The following is a 19,100-nucleotide window of genomic DNA, read 5'->3' as shown; positions in this document are numbered from 1 at the left end:
TTTGCCCAACTGTGCACTAGTGTAAATGTTCTGTGACCATTTAAGGTAAGGTAAGGTAAACAATGATTTTAGTAGGCTGGCTGGATGTATTAAATGCATTTTAAACTTACAATATAGTCAACCTAATTAGATTTATTAGTACCAAAACCCACTGTTAGTTGTGGTGCCCTGGTATCTAACTTAGCCAAGTTAAAAAGGACTGCATTAATAGTAAGATTTGAGTCACTGATCTTTTGATAGGATTTTAACAAATAGAACAATATTCATTTTTAAATTCTTTTTTTAAAATTATGTTTCTTTTTTAACATATACATTTATATTATTACACATGGGTAAAATAAACTACATACAGCAAGAAGAACCATGAGACAATCAGGAATTATATAAATGTTACATTCATAGTGATTTGACTCTTTGTATTTGGCACACTTGGAAGTAAACATCTTTCCTATCTTGTTGGGTCTAAATTTCTGAATGGAGATTAATATCTACCATATCTAACCACTATTAACTTAAAATATCTATCTTGATCTAAAAACATCTTAACCTCTAACATACTAGGCTTAATTGAAAGACCAAACTATCTGGTCTTTGAACCCATCAGAGACTTGAGAAGGGATAAAACTTAAATACAGAGTGCAGGTTAGCAGCTTCCGAAATGAAAAAACTGACTGAGATAGTTTACTGCCTGAGCAGTCACCCAACACTCTCTATAACGTTGGAGCATCATCTTCAGTCTTCTGGCCCAAAATATCTGACAGACATATTTGCGAGGCAGGAACTATTGAGGACTTGTTTACCCTGCCTTAGCAGAGTTTGACTGCCTGCATCTAAACCTGCCCATTTTAAGGCAGAATTCTGTCTGTCTGTGGCAGAAAAGAGATAGAAGATGAACCAATGGCAACACGGCTCTATTCTGACAGCAGTTGGAGAGGATGGTGGACACTATGGAAAAACATAGCCCTTTGAGAAGTGGGACCACTGTAGGGGGTGGGGCATGCAGATTTTCCCATAGACAAATCACTCAGAAGAAATGTCATCTTACAGGCCAGCAAGCCAGGATGATGGGGGACTGTCAGCGTCATCCATGACAAACTCATCCATTCCTCCATGAGGATGCCCTCCCTAGTAGCGTTGGTAGGAGAATAAATGGTAAGTAGGCCACACTTCATATTAGGGTTCTTGATGCAGAAGGCTAATTTCATCAAGACAATAATGGGTGCCAATGGTCCAAATTCCTCGAACGAAGTCAGATAAATATCCTATAGACATGTCCATTACTTGGCAGCATAATGAATTTCATCACAGATACAAGTCTACTGAAAGTTTCTTTGCATCACATTTATGTTTTGGAGGGACCCAGGAGTCAGTGGGGCAGTGTCTTGATATAGGTATAGTACATGGGCTTGTGGCACTATGTACAAACTATGTACAATGTACTATGACCCTCTGGAGAGTACATAGCCGCCATCTTCCCATGCCCTCTCCTCTGCATTCTCTACCTACCATAACTGATGCCTCATTTCAAGTTTGGGTCATTGCATATAAGCTATCCCTCTGTAAGTCAGCACCACCACACTATCTGGGAGCTAAAGAAGTCCCTATGAAGATTGCTTGGTTGCCCAGACAAAGGATCAGGCACTGTGCTGAGTGATGCCCCTAGACAGTCTAACAGACCACCTCAAGCATCAAAGAGCAATTGATAGGTACAAGTGGCATCAGAGGTACCGTTCTTTACCTAGCTTGTAGTAAGTAGCTGAAAAAACTTGGCATATAGAGACCCAAACTCTGTTAGAGTGTTGCTACAATTCAGTATCCTTCAGTAATTCATATATTGGAAACCGAGTCCCCAGTGCATCAGTGTTGCAAAGTGGGAACTTGAGAGGTGACTGGAATGGATTGTTCTGGTCATCATAGGAGTTTTATGATGTCACATGAGTTATATTTACCTCATGAATGTGTTCCTGTTAAAAGCCAAGTTCAGTCCCTCTTCATACACTCTTGCATGTCTGTCCCTCCACCATGGGACAATGCAGCAAGAAGATTTCATGAGATCCTCAGTCTGGATCTTAGTCTACCCATCCTCCAGAAGTGCATGAAACCTCTGTTCCTTATGGAGTAGTCTCAGCACTCATTCATAGCAGCACCACATGGTCTAAGACACACACTAATCTGGCTAGGAGGGTATTGGTTCATTCCTGTCAAAAATATAGTATGGGAAAGGTAAAAAGACCACTTTGCAGAGTTTCCAGAGTATGTTTGTATAGGACTCCAAGTGAGAGTAGAGAGACATATGTCACATGTCGGTACATTGGTGTAGAATGGTAAGCTGATAAAAGATGGAATCTGATAGGTAAACCTTACCCCGGGATGGGTAGATGGCTCAGTGGGCAAGAACACTTTTAGTGCAAGCATGCATGAAGACCTGAGTTTAAATCCCAAGAAATCATGTAAAAGATGGGCACTTAAGTGTGTGCCTGTAACCCTACTGCGTTGGCACAGAGACATGTAGATGCCAGAGAGCTTGATAGCCAACCAGCCTAGCTGACACTGTGAGGTTCAGGAACCTTGAGACCCTGCCTCAAGAGATTAGGCAGAGATTGATAGAGCTAAACACCCAATATCCTCCTTGACACACATGTACACAAGCATGCGCATCTATACATACATGTGTGTGTATAGTGTGCATGCATGTGTGTGCACATGCACGCACACACACACACACACACACACACACACACTTTCTCTCCTTTTAAAAAAACTCACTCTTGTGCCATATTTCCTTTGAAGTATTTTAAAGCTTATGTCACAGGGGTTTGCAGTGGAAAGATTACTATTTGTTTTCCCCAAAATAAGATGAAACAGCTTCTGGAAAAACCCTTAGTAATAGCATGGATCCCACCCACCTTTATGACTTTCACAGAGGTAGACATGGAGGGGAGACAGTCTGTCTTGTGGGAGAATTTGGCAAAAGATGTCATTGTGACTTAATCTGGTGCAGCTCAGGTTACAGTTGCTGTAGAAAACTGACTCCACACAGCTAATGAAGCTGTGTTAGTTTCAAGCAAGCATCACTGCTACTGCTTTTGCGTGAGCCTCTTTAAGGGGTCCTACCACACCCTGGAGGCTCTGAAGTCAGGAATTCCAAGTTCCTTTCATTAAGAAGGTCATCTTTTTATAGAACTATTTAAGACCACTAGACCAGACATAAGACGAGTCTGGTTAAGAGAAAATGGAGAAAGCATATGCTCCTGCTCAGCACATTACAAGCTCCCGAGGCCCAGGGATTTATTCAGCTTGTCCACTGTTGTGTGCTCAGTACTCACTGATTATCCACCTAAACTCAGTACACACTTCATGGCCAATTAAATAAAGGCCAATACGATCTTCTCCCAAACATTGATACATCCTCATAGTGATAGGGGAAAAAAAAAGGACTTTGGGGTCAGTTATAGAAAAACTAGATTATTGGATTATTTTTTGTGTGATCCACTGAGTACAACTGTGGTTGACTGTAAAGACACAAAGAAATATATACAAAAGGGGAGGGTGGTGGAGAAGAAGAAAAGAATTATTGGCCATAAAAGCAAAAAATATTAGATTAATTTTTGGAGTGAGTTTATTTGTAAAATGGTCACCCTCTTTACGTCTGACTGTCCATGGGACTGGACAATAGTATAAATACCAAGCACCCACACCATGCAGATAAATGTGACAGAATACTCATTCCACTAGACCCTCTGCTTCATAGCCAAGTGAGAGGAGTCTGGGAGGGGAGGGGACACAGGGCTGTTTGATCTTTCTGGATTTTCAACTATCTGAGGATGAACATTGTGTAGCACAGTACTTGGCATCAACAAAGCATGCTTAGAAGATTCTTACAAGTGTCTATGTTCTCTATTTGTTGTGTCTTGAATATGATGTGTCCCCTTATAGGCTCACATAATTAAGCACAGGGTCTTCAGGGGGTAACACTGTTTAGAAAGGTTATGGGTCCTTTAGGAGATAGGGCTCACCACTTTCAATTTCCTATCCCAGCCCCATTTCCTTTTTATTCTTTTCTTCCTGACTGTGGTTCAGTGTAACCCGCCACCCTACTACCATGTCTTCCCACCATGATGGGCCGGATCCCTCTGGAACTATGATATGAGCCAAAAGAGACCGGCCCTCCCTTAAACTGCGTTTGTAGAGTATTTCATCACAACACAAAGTAACCATTCTTTCTTGTTGAATAAAGATACTAGGATAGGGGAGAATTGACATTTTCTATAACTAGAAAGCAGCAAGATGGCAGGAATTACAACGATGTATCAGAGAGAATTAAGGCAGAAATTCAAATAGTGCCGAGGATGTTGACAAAGGGGAAAACATCTAAAAGAACTTCTAAAACATCAGTTCTCAACCCGTGAGTCACAGCCCTTTGGGGTTGAATGACCCTTCACAGGGGTCACCTAAGGCCATCGGAAAACACAGACATTTACGTTACGATTCACAATAGTAGCAAATTACAGCTATGGAGTAGCAATGGGAATATTTTCGTGGTTGGGGGTCACCACAACATGAAGAACTGTATCACATGGTAGCGCCTCTGCTCTAGGATATCAGGTAGATGGAGAATTACCAACACTGTACGTGAAGCTAGACCTAGTAGCACACAACCATAATCAGGAAGCCTAAGGCAGGATGACCTTGAGTTTCAGACCAGCACGCATTACACAGTAAGAACTTCTCTCAAGAAGGTGGGGGGAGGCACAAAAGACAACTAGACTAACAGTGTATATTTATCTTGCTTGAATGCATAACAGATTATGATTATATATATATATACATATATATATATATGTATATATATATATATATATATATCAAGAGACTAGGTTTGAAAGAATGTAAAAGATAGCATGTCCCATTCAAATGAACATTTAGCACATGCCCTTTAACTAATGATAACTTGGTTTAAGAATCATAACAAGTAATAATCAGGGTTTATCATCAGTTCTGGCTATATATTTATGTATATTTAAATAATACCTATATATATATATATCATATATTTAAAACTATATATTTTCTTAATAAATTCTAAGGCATGAAGTTAGGAACCCAGAGGTACATTCAGATTTTGCTTTTATCATTCCAAAGGAAGAACGGAAGCATTTGGCTCAGACAAGAGATTCCCGAAAACTACAATTTGAGGTGCTGCTATGAAGTGGGGAATGGGAAATCTAGGTGGGGGAGATGAAACTGGAAACGAGCTAGAGGGCAATAAAAAAAGGACAGGAGGGATTAATAACACCGAGATTGTTTGAAGAAAACATATTTTTAGGTTTACTTAACACACATTACATGTGTGTTTGATATATGTATAGTTTTAATGAAGCTATGTCACGTGAGGTAGTAGTGCTTCCCCCAAGAGTCCTAGACCACCTGATAAAACTCCAGTGCCAGGCATGGGAACCGCCCCTTCCAATTGCTGGTCAAGGATGTTGAAGAGACTCCTCCTCAAACAACCTAGGCATTGCCATTCCCCTTGGCAGCCTCCCAGACTTTGAAGATAGAACCCAATAACCGAAGACACCACACACTTCAGACACAGGACTTAAAAGAATCAGGCCGGAACTGACCTGGGAGTCTTCTCTCTGACTAGCTCTCACAGTAGCCAAAGGCGCCATGCAGTCTACACTACCCAGCTGTAAAGCCTGCAAACCACAAAAACGACTGGGCAGACATGCTGTCCCCAAGGCTGAAACAGTGGCATTTGTATCTAGACTACCAGCTGTCTTATTAGACTTAAGGTCTCCTTGATAAGAGGGAATTCATGTCTGCCACTGGAACCTACCAACTACCTATGTCAGGTCAGGTCATGGACCCTGGAGTAGAACCTACCACTGCCAGTTTCCTAAACCTGTATGCCTGCTAACTGCATTCTAAATACGTATCCTCTCACCCCTTATCAAAACAAAACATCTTTGTGTAGCAGGCACAGACCATTTCAGAAAGCCACACATGGCCAAAATCCATAGAACAGCAGACCCTGGGGTGCTCACTCCCAAATTGATAAATCAATAACCCAATTCCTATCCTTAAGGCTCAGGAAACATCACAGAAGAGGAGGACAAAGCCAGAGGACCAGGATGCCAGGGAAAAGATAGTATCTTCTATATATGACAAGAAAGCTGAACCCATCACATCTCAAAAATATGGTTCCCTAAATAAATCCTGAACACTACCACCACCACTTGCCGTGCCAATGTGAGTGAAGGAATCTCACAAGGCCCTACATAAAGAACCACAGGCAATTAATGGCTACTACAACAGGCGGAATCCGTATTCTCCATGGACAAGGCCCCTGGTAAGTTATTTAATGCAAAGTGAGATCAGTCCTAAACAAATACACCTAGGAACAAAACTAAATGGACTTAGTAGGCTCTGGATATATACACATATATATGCATATAAGTATATGTGCATATATGTGTGTATCTAAATAAATAACATTATATATAAATATATAAACATATGTAATGATAATTAAAGAATAAAAAGAAGGCGAATAGATCCATATTAGTCACGCTGCACAAAACTAAAGTCCAAGTAGGTCAAGGACCTCAACATAAAACCAAATACAATGAATATAAGAGAAGAGAAATGGGGAATAGCCTTGAACTCATTGGCACGGAGACAATTTCCTGAACAGAAAACCAACTGCTCAGGCTCTAAGATCAACAATTAATAAATGGGACCTCATGAAACTGAAAAGCTTCAGTAAGAGAAAGGACACTGTTAACAGAACAAAATGGCAGCCTATAGATTGGGAAAAGATCTTCACTAACGTTTTACCTGACGGAGACCCAATACCCAAAATACATAAAGTACTCAAGAAACTAAACACCAACAAACCAAATAACCCAATTAAAAATGGGTTGCAGAGCTAAACAGAGAATTCTCAAGAGAGAAATCGTGAATGGCCGAGAAGCACTTAAAGAAATGCTCAATGTTATTAGTCATCAGGGAAATGCAAATCAAAATGACTCTGAGATTCCATCTTACACCTGTCAGAATGGCTAAGATCAAAAACTCAAGAGACAGCACATGCTGGTGAGGATGTGGAGAAAGGAGACCACTCCTCCACTGCTGGTGAGAATGAAAACTTGTACAACCACTCCACTTTAGAAATTAATCTGGAGGTTTCTCAGAAAATTGGGACTAGTTTTACCTCAAGACCCAAATACACCATTCTGGAACATATATCCAAAGGATGCTCCACCACACCACAAGGACATTTGTTTAACTATATTCATAGCAACTTTATTCATAATAGCCAGAAACTGTAAACAACCTAGATGTCCCTCAACCAAAGAACGGATAAAGAAACTGTGGTACATTTACACAATGGAATACTGCTCAGCTATTAAACAAAAAACAAGGAAATCATGCAATTTTCAGGAAAATGGATAGAACTAGAAAAGATTACCCTGAATGAGGTAATGCAGACCCATAAAGACACACACGGTATGTACTCACTTCTAAGTGAATATTAGCCATATAGCAGAGGATCACCCTACTACAATCCACTGACTCAAAGAAGCTAAGTGACAAGGAGGGCCCAACAAGGGAGGATGCTTGAATCCCACTCAGAAGGGGAAATAGAATAGACATCAGAAGTAGATGAAGAGAGGAAACTGTAGGGAGAGGCTGTGGGAAGGGGAAGGAAGGTAAGGATGAGATGTGGGCAGAGTGGTGGTGGGAGGCAAGAGAGCTGGGAGAGAGAAGGGAAACTGAGGGTAGAGGGCATCTCTGAGACAAGCTGGAGGATAGGATAGGCTCGTGGGAGGATACGGGGATGAGGCTACCTGAGATACCTAGCTGGGCACTGGGGGACATGGAGACTGAAGAGGCCACATCGTAGCCAGGTAGGACTTCCAGTGGAGGAAGGGGAACACCAACCCACCCACAAAGTCTTCCACCCAAAATTTACCCTGCCTACAAGACATGCAGGGATAAAGATGGAGCAGAGATTGAGGGCCTGGCCAACCACTGACTGTCCCCACCTGAGACCCGTCCCATAGGAGAGAGCCAACCCCTGACACTATTAATGATACTCTGCTGTGCTTGCAGACAGGAGCCTAGCACAGCTGTCTTCTGAGAGGCTTCATCCAGCAGTGGATTGAAGCAGACGCTGAGACCCACAGCCAGACATTAGGTGGAACTCGGGTAGTCTTGTGGGTGAGTTAGGAGATAGACAGTCCTGGAGGGACAAGAACTCCGCAAGAAGACCAACAGAGTTGACTAATCTAGGCCCAAAGTGGCTTACAGAGACTGAAGTACCATCCAAAGAGCATGCATGGATTGGACTTATGCCCCCTACACATATGTAACTGATGGTCAGCCTGGGCTTCATGTGGGTCCCCTAGCACGTGGAACAGGGGTTGTCTCTGACATGGATTCTGTCGCCTGGGGTGGGTTTGTATGGGGAACTCCCCTTTTCTGAGGAGAAGGGGACAGAGGAAAGTGGCAAGGGGATGGAAGGGTAGGACGGGGTGAAGGGGGGAGGAGAGGCTGCAATTGGGATGTAAAGCGAATGAATAAATCTAATAAATATAAATGTGCATATAAATAAATACCATTTTATATATAATATAAATATACAAACATGTATAACAATAAAGAATGAGAGGTTATCAATTTGAGAGGGACTAGAAGAGACAGTGGAGTTACAAAGGCAAAGGGAATGGTGAAATGCTAGAAATACAATGCTTATGTATTAAATTCTCAAAATTTTTAGGAATCACCACCTCTTCTAAAAATCCACCTGTCAGTCCATACGCATAATATAGTAATATATTTTAATTTACTAACATATAACTATAAATAGGTACTGTAGAGCAGTGAATCATGGGCTCTTTAAATAATTTTTATTACTTTCATTTAATGAGTGTGAACAATGGTGCCCATGTAGACGCGAAGGTCAGAGGACAACTTGTGGGATAGTTCTTGCTGTCCACCATATGAGGCAGCTAGGGTCCCCAGGCTTGGCAGCAAGTGCCTCTACCTGCAGAATCATTTCCCTGCTCCTGGATCTTGAGTTTTTAGGGTCACAAAATCTCTGAGAATGTGATGAAAGCTATGGCCCTCCTCTGAAGAAAAGATGTATTTTTACTTTATTTCATTTTAAATGTTTTTTTTATTCCTATACATAAAATATACCAAAAAAGTGTACTTCCTGAGATATGAACTCAATTGAAAGTCACAGTAAAAGTCAAACTTCCTTTGGCTCAACAAATAAAATTAAATTATAGCTTTGATTTGTCTGCCAGAGTGATACAAATGTGTGACATTTAACACCTAGTCTCTTTTAGGTGAGGTTTGAACCCAGGGCCTCACGCACACTAAGGCAAGCAAGCATTCCACTTCTAAAGTCCACCCTGACCTCCAACATCTTCTCAGTCTTGACTTTTCTTTTAAATGACCATGACTGCAAAGGACTCTGTGTGCACATAGCTCAGGGCCTCCCATGCTCTGAGATGAACTAATGTCCACCATGTCTATGGCCAATTCAGTGATCCCAGATTAAGGCTGCATCTTTGATGTTGTCCTTAAAGATGACAAGAGTTATCTAAAATGATACAATCACAAGCAGAGGCTTGAAGCCCGACTCGGACAGGAAAGGACTTTCTTCCAACTTGCAACTGCTCTGTCCCCTGTTTTCTAGTTCCTCCCATGCCCACGTCCTTGTCTACTCCCAGCCACCAGAGACCTTCGCCACCCTTCCGCATGGGACCGCCAAGCAGCATCGCAAGCCTACTGCAGCCAGGCAGAAGGGCAGCAAGCAATGTGAGAAATCCAACCATTTCCATCAGAAGCACCTGCGAAGATGGCCGTTGGCTCTATGCTGCCCTGCTTCATCACCATTACAGCCACCCTGGTTCCAATCACAAAGTGTGGTCCAAGTACTACATAGTCTGTAAAACCGGCTTTGGCGTGTATTCTCCTGGTACAGCCAGTGCCCAGTCCGCCATCACTTTCTGAGAACAGATCACAGATCTGGATGTCATTTGTTCCTAAGAGGACACTGTACGGCATATGCCAATCCACATTTCAATGTCACAGACAGTCCTTAGTGTTAGGAAAAACTAAAGGTGGGCTACAAAAATCATATAGACGCTTTTGTTTCAACCACTGCCAAGCCAACCTTGATTTTCTTTGCTTTTCTTTTCTTTTTTTCCTAGTAGCAGAACAGAAAGCTGGCCTATTAGCTGTGTCCTCAGAGCCATCTTGGGACCACAAAGCTACAGAGAAGCCAAAAACATAATGGACTAGGTCACATTAGAAACTTGCTCCTGGTCAGACCACATCTTCCCAATTTGGTCAAACTTGAGCTTAGTGTGAGACATCCCAAGTACTTGTTGATTGCAGCTGGCCTTCTGACCAGCAGAGAACATTAGACAGGACTTGGTAGGAATGCCTTGGCTATGCGCGCAGCCTTGTAGGGCAACTTCCCACACGCTTTCAAGTCCAAACCGTACTACCATCATCTTCCCTCTTAATTGCCGGCTATCAGGAACGAAGCTGTACTTTTAAAACTACAGAGTAACTTGCAGGAAATGGAACGTGTATAGCCCAGTGCCTTCCCTCTCACATTCTAATAATCTAGTAGTCTCCCTCGGTCCCGCTTAAGCGCACAGATCTCCACCACAGCGAGCTGTCTGTGTTTGCCAAGGCAAGCCTCCAAAAGGAACGGTTGTTTTGGCAAGAACAGGACGTGTATTATAGCAACAAAATCCAAGACAATTGTGAGCTACAATCCGAAACCAGCGTAACGTGGGCCAATTAAGTGTGCAGCTGTTACATCCGGCCCCTCGCTACTCACAGCCTCCGCTGCCTTCACATGGGAGCAGAGTGTCATTGGGGTTCTAGCGATATTTTTTTTCTCCACAAATGAGAGGCCCAAGTTTGTTTGTGAATAACCTCTGCATATCTGGAACCCTCTAGATGAAAAGAAAAAGCTTCAGAGGATCAGGCTATGTTATCCCAGGTTAGCTGCAGGCTCGCTCTTCTCCTGATTTGGCCTCCTGACTGCTGGAACTAGGAGGGCATGCCACAACACTCAGTCTAAAGTGCTTTTTAAAGTTTCCCGTGAAATTTATTTTTAAAACTCCACTTAAACGCTTAGTGTTTACACGCCTAAAAATAACAGACTATTTGGATCAGTATGATATGAAGTAGACACAAATAAAATTCCAACGCAAAAGGACTTAAACAGGGTAGTATAACTCACATATCAGAAATGTCCAGAAGGAAATGAGGCACACACTGGCCTTTGTCCATCCTGTGAGAACCCTGACGCCATCTCTCTGTATTTTGCTCATTTCTTCTCTCTAATGGCTGCTGTCAGCAGTTGGCACTATATCCTTCCTCTTTCCCAGCCAGAAAGAGTAGAAACTTCACTCTCTACCACGATTACTTGAGCCTGAACCAATTAGGTGACTACTTGAATATCCGGCATTGATTGGTTTATGCCTGGCACGCGAACAACATCCCTGCCAATCATCGTTCACGGAGGGTGGTACAACGCGTTTGGCTTATGCCAATCAGAGCCTAACCACGGACTGCCTGGTGAGTCTACCTCACTTGGTAGTAATTGAGGAATGAAGTGGAGGAGGAGGTGAGCTTCAACACAGACTAGGAAGACAGGTGAACGCTGACAGGCAAACAACTTGTAAATATCAATAGCACCACTTCCCTTAACAAAGAACTATCTCTCTTGGAATTGTAATGGGCCACTATAGATGTTTTTCCAGTTTCATATGGATTTTGGAGGCAAGCAACAGAGATAGAAATGAGACAGAGAGAGGATTTCTCCGCAGGGGCAATTTGATTGCTAGTATAGTGATTAGAATCTGGTAGTGTGAGAGCCGAGTTCTTGAATCTGTGCTGCCTCTCCACCACTAGGCATTTGCGTGGTACTCCTTGGGTGTCAGGACATGAAGAAAACCACAGTGCCTCCATCGTAAGGATTGTGTTAAGTCATTCAAGCAAAGAGATCTTGTAAAGCAATAAGCACGCGTGGTTATGACCCCCATCACTGCAATGTGACTGCTCAGTGGACAGAGACATCACCTGACTTTTTTTTTTTCTTCCTGTTGTGAGACCTCAGGACCTTGCCTGCCTTGGACAGCTAGGGAACGCTTGTGAGAAGAGTGAACATGTCACTTCCTCTCTATAGCTGACCCTCAAAACCAGCTTTGAGGAAAGGAAAGAGTTAAAGACCCAGGGCCAGCACAGCTGGCAAGGTCTTGGTTAGGAGCCCATGCTGAAGTTCAGGAGGGATGGGGTTTGGACATCTCCTCTGAGTGCTACTGCGAAAGTGCAGCTGACAAGGGCTGGGGAAAGAGAGGTAGAAGTGTCGCTTAAAGCCCACAGCAGGGCACTTGTTTCTTTTGTTTTTGTTTTTGAGCCCGAGAGGCAAAGGGCCAAGATGGATCATCTGGTTCAGTCTCATAATCTTAAAATGAAAAATCTGGCAATTTCTCTGTGGGAAAAGACAGCAGAGAACTCAAAGGAAAAAAAAAGACAATAGACGATTTAATCCAAAACATCTACAAGCAAGTGTTTTCATGAACTTCTCAGATTCTCTACCGAGGGAGAAACTGACCACTGATGGAAAGACAATAGGGGTGTGTGTGTGTGTGTGTGTGTGTGTGTGTGTGTGTGTGTGTGTGTGTGTGTTAGGATAGAACATAGACCCTATGGGCTGTCCAGATGGGCAGGCCTTCCCTAAGTTTTCCATGACACGCTATGGCAGAATATTAGGTGCAAGTATGTACCCTGCTTGATGCGGAAAGGCAGGGGGCGGGGCAGGGAGGAAGGCAAACCAACAATTAAAAAAAGCAAACAAACAAAAACCCAAACCCTGTATCCATTTGAGGCTATGAGTGCTCTTTCTGGAATATTCAGAAAATAATGCAAAAAGAAGTAATAAGAAAGATGCTTTACATTTTGTTGTAAACGTTTTCCATGAGAACAGCTTTACATTTATAGAAAATTGGCAACATACATATGTCCTCTTTGTATCCGTGGCTTCTGTATCTATCCATTCATCAAATGAGGAAAATGCATTTGCTTGCAATTGTCCAGTGAACAACAGAGTATATGGCTTATTTGTGGCATTCACATTGTTTTAAGCATCATGGGTAACCTACAGAGTAGTTGGAGTACACAGGAATTACATGGGTCATATGCAAATACAAACCAGTTCATGTGAGAACCTTGAGTGTCCACAGATTTTTGATACCTCAGTGGGATATTCTGCAACCAGCCTGCCAGAGATGTGGGAGCCAATTGTCCATGAAATATGTACATATATTTTGTAGCTAGTGTGACCTGTTAAGACCATAGACTACTGTACCAGGCGGTGGTGGTGGCACACACCTTTAATCCTAGCACTCAAGAGGCAGAGAGAGGTAAATCTCTGAGTTTGAGGCCAACCTGGTCTCCAGAGTGAATTCTAGGATGGCCAGGTCTACACAGAGAAACCCTTCTCTCCCCTCAAATCCAAACCAACCCTACACTACTATGGTGTACATTTCACAGTTAATATTTTGTAATGTGTTGTGATCCCCAAAGCTGATGTCTTACTAAGATGACTTTAGTATCCTTTCTGTTTGAAGGTCCCATCTAGAAGCCTAGAAACTCACGTGGTGTAGAGTCATCTTGTCTCCTTTGCCTCTACCAGGCTGTGACAGCTTTCAGAGCCCACTTCTTTCTGATGGCCAGGGCACTTCTGGAAAAAAATGCAAGACAGGCACTTTTCTGGGTGTCTCCGATGTTCTTTTTCTTTGTTTTTTAGACTACAGTTATGTGTTTGTGGAGGGAAGCTACAAAGAGAAAAATACCACCTTCATTATCTCACACCGAGGGACAATAGTCATATAATAGTCAATGGTGACTTTAAGCTTCATACATTTACCCCTGTCTATACGCTTTGCAGGAAAGTCACTACAGAGCTCAGCCCTTAAGACTACTTATAGTCAAGCTTGTCCTCTGACCTACACAGTGCTGTGGCACGCACACATGTATACATGCACACACACACACACACACACACACACGCAAATAAATAAAATAATAAATAAGTTATTAAACATCATTAGGATATTCCTTTTTAAAATTTGTTTCTGTTACATCTCAGTTGGAGCTTCCTCTCCCTCCTCTCCTCCCAGCCCCTTTCTCTCACCTCTCCTCTCCCTATGTCCCCCTCTCTTTCTCCTCAGAGAAGGGGAGCCCTCCCTTGGATATCAACCGGCTTGGCATATCAAGTTGTAGTAGGACTGGGCACATCTTCTATTGAAGCTGGACAAGGCCATCCAGACAGGGGGAAGGGTCCCAAAGGCAGGGAACAGAGTCAGAGACAGCCCATGCTCCTGCTGTTAGGAGTCCCTCATGAAGACCAACCTGTACATCTGTTACATATGTGTAGAGAGCCTAGGTCCAGCCCATGCATGCTCTCTGGTTGTGGATTCAGTCTCTGTGGGCACCTATGGGCCCAGATCAGCTGATTCTGTAGGTTTTCTTGTGGTGTCCTCTGCCCTTCTGACTCTTTCAATCCTTCCTCTCCCTCTTCCACAAGATTCTCCAAGCCCCACCTACTGTTTGGCTGTGGGGCTCTGCGTCTGTTTACATCAGCTGCTGTGTGAAGCCTCTTAAAAGACAGTTATGCTAGGCACCTGTCTGCAAGTATAGCAGAGTATTATTAATGGTGTTGGGGATAGGCTCTTGCTCACGGCATGTGAATTCAAGTTGGGCCAGTCGTTGGTTGTCCATCCCTCCACTTTCTGCTCCCTCTTTAGCCCTGCACCTCTTACAGTGAAGACAACTGTGGGTCAAAGGCTCTGTGGCTGGACTGGCGTCCCCATCCCTCCATTGGAAGTCTTTCCTGGTTACAGGAGGTGGCTATTTCAGGCTCCATATCCCCTATTGCTACAAGTCTTAGCCAGGATCACCTTCTTAGATTCCTGGGAGTTTCCCTTGTCCTGGATTTCTAGCTTGTCCCAGAGATGCCCCAACCATAGTCAGGTTGTCTCTCCGAGTACTCTCTCCCACCGTCCTCCCCACACTCCCCTCCACCGTCCTCCCCACTCTCCCCTCCACCGTCCTCCCCACACTCCCCTCCACCGTCCTCCCCACTCTCCCCTCCACCGTCCTCCCCACTCTCCCCTCCTGTCCTCCTCCCCACACTCCCCTCCACCGTCCTCCCCACTCTCCCCTCCACCGTCCTCCCCACTCTCCCCTCCACCGTCCTCCCCACACTCCCCTCCACCGTCCTCCCCACTCTCCCCTCCACCGTCCTCCCCACACTCCCCTCCACCGTCCTCCCCACTCTCCCCTCCACCGTCCTCCCCACTCTCCCCTCCTGTCCTCCTCCCCACACTCCCCTCCACCGTCCTCCCCACTCTCCCCTCCACCGTCCTCCCCACTCTCCCCTCCACCGTCCTCCCCACACTCCCCTCCACCGTCCTCCCCACTCTCCCCTCCACCGTCCTCCCCACTCTCCCCTCCTGTCCTCCTCCCCACTCTCCCCTCCACCGTCCTCCCCACTCTCCCCTCCACCGTCCTCCCCACACTCCCCTCCTGTCCTCCTCCCCATCCTCTCTCCCACACAGTTTCCTCCCTCCCTCCACCCCAGATCTCTGACTCAGTTTCCCTTCTCAGTGAGATTTAGGCATCCTCCCTTGGGCTCTACGTTGGTTCTGTGGATTGTAGCATGGGTGTCCTGGACTTTGTGGCTAATATCCACTTATAAACAAATACATGCCATGTGTGTCTTTCTGGGTCTGGATTACCCCACTCAGGATGATATTTTCTAGTTCCACCTATTTTCCTGCAAATATAATGATTTCTTTGTTTTTAATGGCTGAGTAGTATTCCATTGTGTAAATGTACCACAGTTTCTTTATCCACTCTTCAGGGATACCTAGGTTGTTTCTAGATTCTGGCTGTTACAAATAAAGAGACTTGATACCCTATGAGCATATATAGTGGGAGGAGGTCCCCCTCAGTCACAGTCATAGGGGAGGGGAGTAAGGGGAAATTGGGAGGAAGGGAGGAATGGGAAGATACAAGGGATGGGATAACAATTGAGATGTAATGTGAATAAATCAATAAAATATTTTTTACAAAGCTGCTGTGGCACATAGTTGAGCAAATGTCCTTGTTGTATTGTGGAGAGTCTTTTGGATATATGACCGGGAATGGTATGATTGGGTCCTGACATAGAACTACTTCTAATATTCTGAGAAACAGTCAGATTGATTCCCAAAGTGATTTTACAAGCTTGCACTTCCAATAACAATGGAGGAGTGTTCTCCTTGCTCCACATCCTCACCAGCATGTGCTGTCACTTGAGTTTTTAATCTTAGCCATTCTTGCGGGTGAAAATGGAACTTCATTTTGATTTGCATTTCTCTGATGACTAATGACACTGAACAGTTCGTAAGTGTTTCTCAGCCATTCAATACTCCTCTGTTGAGAATTCTCTGTTTAATTCTGTACCCCATTTTTAAATTGGGTTTTTGGTTTGTTGGTGTCTAGTTTCTTGAGTTCTTCATATATTTTGAACATTAGGCCTCTGTCAGATGTAGGGTTGGTAAAGATCTATTCTCAATCTTCAGACTGCCATTTCCCCCCTTTGGCAGTGTCCTTTGCATTATGGAAGCTTTTAAGTTTCATGAGGTCCCATTTATTAATTGTTGATCTTAGAGCCTGAGGTGTTGGTATTCTGTTCAGTAAGTTATGTGTTGTGCCAATGAGTTCTAGGCTATTCTCCAATTTTTCTTCTATCAGATGTAGTATATCTGCTTTTATGTTGAGGTCTTTGAGCCACTTGGACTTGAGTTTTGTGCAGGGTGATAAGTATGGATCTATTTGCATTCTTCTACATGCAGAAATCCAATTAGACCAACGTCATTTATTGAAGATGGTTCCTTTGTTCCATTGTAGAGTGTTGGCTTCTTTTGTAAAAATCAAGTGTCCTTAGGTGTGAGTTTATTTCTGGGTCTTCAGTTTGATTCCATTGATCAACCTATCTGTTTTTATGCCAACACCATGTAGGTTTTATTATTATTGCTCTGAAGTACAGCTTAAAATCAGGGGCGATAATACCTCCAGAAATTCTCCTGGCATACTCAGGTAATTAATTTTATTCCTTTTCAAGTCTCTGATGGGGTTGAAGACCAAATAGTTTAGTTTTACAATTAAGCTAAGTTGTTTAAGAGTTAAGATGTCTTTAGGTCTAGATAGATGCCTTAAGTTGATAATGATGAGACATGATGAATATTGATTTACATTCAGAATTTTAGATGCACCAAGATAGGAAAGGTGTTTTCTTCAAGGCTGCCAAATACAAATAGTCAAAACAGTGAGAATGTAACACTTGTGTAATTCCTGATTGTTTCATGATTCTTCTTGCTGTAGGCAGTTTATTGTATATATGTGTAATAACAAATTTATATGTAAAAATAAAAAATATTTAATAAAGAAAGAATAAAATAAAGTAAAATGGTTTTCAGACAAATCAAAAGCCAAGACCATTCATTATGAAAAATTGCCATGGAAAGGTCCTAATGTGTGTTCTTCAGGCAGAGTGGGAATGGCTATAAAGAGATGTGTGTATGCATGTGTGTATGTGTGTGTGTGTATGTATGTATGTATGTATGTATGTATGTATGTATACTATGTGCATACAAAGGCCAGAAAAGGGCATCAGATCCCCTGGAACTGGAGTTACAGGTGGTTGTGAGGCACCATGTGGTTATTAGGAACAAAATCTGGGTCCTCTGCAAGAGCAGATAGTGCCCTTAACTGCTGACCCATCTTGTCAGACCACTAAGATATGTTTTTAAAATCTGGATTGTAGTTCTGAGGACAGAAGCAGTGATTGTAAGTGGCCAGAAGAACTTGTGGGGATGTTTGTACTATTTTCTTCACTTGCATGATGGTTAGAGGATGTTTTGCTTTGTGATAGTCTATTGCATGGGTTAATTACATCTTATAACTTTTGTTAAATTTCAATTTTTAGCTTTAATAATTTCAAGCCTGCTGGTGAAAGCCTGTAATCACAGCACTTGGGGGAGTGGAGGCCGTAGGATCTTTATTTGCAATAATGAGACTTTGTTTCAAAAGCCAGTGCCAGGGATGTTGCTCAGTGGCAGAGCTCTTGCCTAACACATGCATGGCTCTGAGTTTTATTCCTGCCTGGAGAAAACCCTCCAGGTTATTTCCCTGTCGTTCCTGCCAGCCAGCCAGCCACACAGTTGGGTTGGCTGTTGCTCTGTGTCTAATTGTGTCTGTCTATCCCTGATTCAGTTCATTACTCTAACTCTGATGCTTTATTTTTACCATATGGACTAATCTAAATGTGTAGTAACTACCCTCCAGTTTGTCTCCATTTACCTGCTAGATTAACATTTTTGAATGAAAAAAAGATGAACACGTAAACGCATAGAAAATCTGGGATCTAATGAGATGTGTTCATTTTGATGGTAAGTCCTCAGCACTGTGGATGTTTAGGGTGTTTATTGTGTGCTATTGGACAGCAGGTTATTGCATAGAGCTGAACAAGGAGACAGGGTTATTGACTACAGATCAAATAGGAGTCAGGGTTACCTAATCTTGTAAAATGCAGTCTCTCTATAGGGGAGCTGTCTTCAGGCAGTAAGTATCCAGGGAGAGAAATCTATAGTGGCTACTTCCTGTATACATTTTCACTATCTGCACAGGGGCCAGAGGAAGGCTTTGCCTTACATTGTCGCTCCACCTGTGAATAGCATTAGTGTTTAAATAGGATCATATTGTGCCTAGACTGGCTATAAGATTAAGGACTGAAAAAAGAAATTTAACTATGCTTGAATTTTTCATTCAAGCATAGTTGTGTGTGTGTGTATGTGTGTGTGTATGTGTTTGTATGTGCACTCATGTGGGTTAAGGAGGTCATACACATGCCACGGTACACATGTGGAGGTCAGAGGACAACTTGTGAGATTCACTTCTTTCCTCCTACCATGTGGGTCCCAGGATCCCAAGGGTCAAGTCATCAGGCTTGG

General features: G+C 43.1%; 1 long non-coding RNA gene across 1 annotated transcript in view; it reads right to left on the bottom strand.

Moving 5' to 3' along the window:
• The window catches only part of LOC311598538, a 56,214-nt gene extending 41,594 nt beyond the window's left edge, over nt 1-14,620 (bottom strand). The window contains exons 1-2 of the long non-coding RNA XR_014779559.1: nt 14,455-14,620; nt 13,698-13,783 (exon numbers count right to left, since the gene is read on the bottom strand). This is a non-coding gene — a long non-coding RNA (uncharacterized lncRNA). The remainder of the gene's footprint in view (nt 1-13,697; nt 13,784-14,454) is intronic.
• Nucleotides 14,621-19,100: the final 4,480 nt, after the last annotated feature.

The sequence above is a fragment of the Acomys minous genome (genome assembly GCF_964271855.1).
Source record: "Acomys minous genome assembly, chromosome: 5".
In the NCBI taxonomy this organism is placed as follows: domain Eukaryota; kingdom Metazoa; phylum Chordata; class Mammalia; order Rodentia; family Muridae; genus Acomys; species Acomys minous.
The sequence above is the reverse complement of the archived record's forward strand: the minus strand, read 5'-3'. Positions and strand labels throughout refer to the sequence as shown.